Raw genomic sequence first — 4244 nt, forward strand, 5'->3', positions numbered from 1 at the left:
CAAGAAGGAGGAGGAATTGTCCAAGACCCATCTTGTGGACAAATTCATGGATTTCAAGTTTCAAGAAGACAAGGAAATCACTCCTCAAGTTACTGATCTAGAGAATCTGAGATCTAAGTTGAATAATGAAAAAATAGTTGTCTGTGATTCATTTCTTGTGGGTGCAATTATATACAAGTTACCATCTGCATGGCACTCTTTCAAAACCGAGATGTATCGGAAAAAGGTGCAAGTGGGACTGGATGATCTCAAACGATTCATTCGAATCGAAGATGAGAATCGAGCTAGGAATAACTTGGAGATGGTTAGACAGCAACAATCTGCTGCTAACGCGGTAATATATCCCAAGAAATTTCCTCGGAAATCCAAGTCACCTAAAAGTGAACATCGCAAGTTGGAGGCCAAAAAGACTATCTTTCAGAAAAAAAAGGGCAAGTGCCACAGCTGTGGGAAATGGGGTCACTTTGCTGCAGAGTGTAAACAACCAAAGAAGGCTAAATCTGACACACCACAAAAGGAAGCTCATATGATGGTGGGCAGTGCTGCGCCTAAGACTTTTATTGCCATGTTAGGCAATGGTAAGGCCAGTACTTCTTCAGACTGGTGGTTAGATACAGGAGCCACCTGCCATGTTTGCAACTCTAAGAAACTACTTACGGATGTTGTTGGCGTGAGAGAGACCGTTACAGTGGCTAGTGGAGCTGAGGCAGAGGTGACTCACACTGGAACTGCGAACCTGGTCCTTTCTTCAGGTAAAATACTAACTTTAAAAAATGTTAAAGTAGTTCCTGCTATTCAAAAGAATTTAATTTCTATTAGTCTTTTAGACAATGCTGGCATGTGTTCATCTTTTTTGGGTGGTAGAGTAACTTTAACTGTTAACTCTTATTATTTTGGCTGTGCTTTCTTAATCGATGGTATGTATAGACTGAGTTTAGCAAATGAAACCGTTAGTCAGGTTAGTTCCACTTTGATTGATCCTAAGTTGTTACACACTAGATTGGGACATGTGAACTATAGGAAAATGGTCAAACTTACTAAAACTTATAATATACCTTTAGATACATCGATTAGATTTGACAGGTGTGAAGTGTGTGCACAAACCAAGATCACTAGAAAACCTTTTCGTTCGGTTTCTAGGAGCACACAACTTCTTGAGTTAATACATTCTGACCTCTGTGACTTTAAAAGTTTCACTACTCGAGGTGGTCGGAAGTATTTAATCACATTTATAGACGATATTTCTAGATATTGTCATATTTATCTCCTAAAATCGAAAGATGAAGCTTTTGATAAATTCAAACTTTTCAAGAATCGTGTTGAAAATCAATTGAACTTGAAAATTAAGCGATTTAGGAGTGATAGAGGAGGAGAATACACTTTGACAGAGTTCAAGGAATTCTGTGCCTCTCAGGGCATAATACTTGAAACGACTGCTCCTTACTCACCTCAATCTAATGGCATAGTTGAACGTAAGAACCGGACGTTAACTGAAATATTAAACTCTATGTTATTGACAGCTGGCATGCCTACTAGCTATTGGGGAGAAGCAGTTTTAACTGCAAATCACATCCTGAATAGAGTACACCACTCTAAGTTGACCACTACTCCTTATGAGTTATGGCATAAACATCCTTGTAGATATGACACTCTTAAGACTTGGGGCTGTATTGCTTATGTGAGGATACAAGACCCTAGGAGACCTAAGGTAGGACCTAGAACAAACACTTGTGTTTATCTAGGTGGTGCAGAAGATAGTGTTGCTGATCGGTTTTTGGATCTATCTACCAATTTGGTTATAGAATCTAGAGATGCAGTATTCTTTGAGAATAAATTTCTCAGAGATCATGGTTTGAACCTACCTGGCGATACTGAAATGGTTACAGAATCGCATGTAGAGTTTGAACAGAATACTTCTGACACCTGTCCTACACTGATTTCTACATCAGAACCTTTAAGAGTTTCTACAAGAGATAGAGTACCCAAGAACTTTGGTGAGGACTTTGTGACCTACCATGTAGAGAATGATCCATCAACCTATAAGGAAGCGATGAGATCTAGGGACTCTATGTTGTGGGCAGAAGCCATTGATGATGAAATGAGCTCTCTGCTACAAAATCAAACTTGGCAGCTAGTCGATTTGCCAAAAGGGGCTAAGATTGTGGGCTGTAAGTGGATTTTGAAGAATAAACTTAATCCTGACGGATCCATAGCTCGGTATAAAGCACGTTTAGTAGCTAAGGGCTATACTCAAGTCAGTGGGATAGACTACTTTGATTTTTACTCACCGGTCTGTCATTTGGCAACGATAAGAATTCTTCTTGCTTTGGCTTCTATTGAGAAGTATGTTGTGCATCAAATGGATGTAAAAACGGCTTTCCTTAATGGAGACCTCACAGAGGAAATCTACATGAACCAACCTGAAGGGTTTGTCATGGAAGGTTTCGAGAACAGAGTTTGTAAGTTACACAAATCTTTGTATGGTCTTAAACAAGCACCTAAATTGTGGCATCAAAAATTTGACAAGGTAGTAAAGAGCTTTGGTTTTCAGACCAGTTAATCAGATAAATGCCTTTACTATCGTTCTGTGTCGAATAAGGTTGCGATCAGAGCTTTGGTTCCGATCTCTCTGTAGTGAGTGACGTGAAAACCACTTTGGCTCAAGAATTCGACATGAAAGATCTTGGTGTGGTTGACACCATTCATGGTATGAAAGTAAGTTTTGAAAGGCAAGGGATTACTCTTAGCCAAGCCCATTATATTGAAAAACTACTTTCTACATGGCGATACAGTGCGTGTAAACCGATTGAGACACCATTTGATTATACCAAGAAGCTGATCTCTAATGAAGGAGACAGTGTGAATCAGTTAGATTATTCTAAACTGATTGGTAGTCTCATGTATGCTATGAGTTGCACTAGACCAGACATAGCCTTTACAGTTGGCATGCTGAGTCGTTTCACTAGTAATCCTGGCCATGAGCACTGGGATGCCCTTCTAAGGCTGATGAGATACCTTAAGGGTACTCAAGGATATGCTCTATGTTATACTGGCCATCCTCCTATCCTGGAAGGGTATTCTGATGCATCAAGGGACTCAGAATTAGGAGACAGTAAATCTACCAGTGGTTATGTTTTTACACTGGGTGGAGCCGCTGTTGCATGGAAGTCAAAGAGACAGACTTGTATTGCTCTGTCATCTATGGAATCGGAACTTTATGCTTTAGCTTTCACAGGAGATGAAGCAGAGTGGATAAGAGATCTGATCCTGGACATTCCATTGACCCATTTAAAGATTAACTCTTTAAGTTTGTTCTGTGATAATCAAGCTACAATTACGATTGTGAAAAACTCACTCTTTAATGGTAAGAGGAGACATGTCAGGCTGAAACATGCCACGCTGAATTATCTTCTAGAACAAGGTATTATCACTTTGGTTGATGTGCGATCGAAGGATAATATGGCCGATGCTCTTACGAAGGGACTGAACAAAGATCGAATATTCAAAACTGTGGGGGATGGGGTTAAAGACTGTGTAGACGTGTCTGAACCTACATTCCTATTATTTTGAATTTTTCGAATTTCCCTATCTTGGCCAAGATAAGCACTTGATATGTTTCAATGATGTTTACAGTTATCTTTATGTCATTCCACATTTGATGACATGTCCTTCTTGGGAAAGGTTGTTTCATTCCAAACTTGATGATACAGCTTAACTCAATTTGGATATGATGCCTGTAACATTCCAAATGGAAACATGGAATGGTTCTTTGTAAAAGAAACTATTTAGGTCTTGTTCTTGATTGAAACTTGACATTGATGCTTATTGATATTAATATTTGTTTTTCAGCCATTATGAAATGGTACTAAGTTCTTCTGGTAGAACTAGATACTTTTAGTAAAATACACAAATGATTGGATTCATTTTTTAATGAAATTCATATTTGATAATTTACAGGAATTGGCAAAAATGGAGGAGATTGCCTCAATTTGGATCTTGATGAGGATGACTTACTTGATGAGTGAATCCTTATAGCGCAGTGGGAATTATTATTTTCTTTTCCGTTGATTAAATAGTTCACCTACATATGAAACTGCTTATGTTTGAGTTTAGATTATTTCTAAAACTTTTGGTTATTCTTTAAAGTATTTTATTTTCAATTGGATTATAAATCTTTATTGATATGGTGATATGGGTGCTTCAATAATTTTGTTTGGATATCACATTATCTATCTATTGGATTG

Source organism: Tasmannia lanceolata, unplaced genomic scaffold (assembly GCF_043159265.1).
Source record: "Tasmannia lanceolata isolate RefF3 unplaced genomic scaffold, GAP_Taslan_0.1 ptg000021l, whole genome shotgun sequence".
Taxonomy (NCBI): Eukaryota; Viridiplantae; Streptophyta; class Magnoliopsida; order Canellales; family Winteraceae; genus Tasmannia; species Tasmannia lanceolata.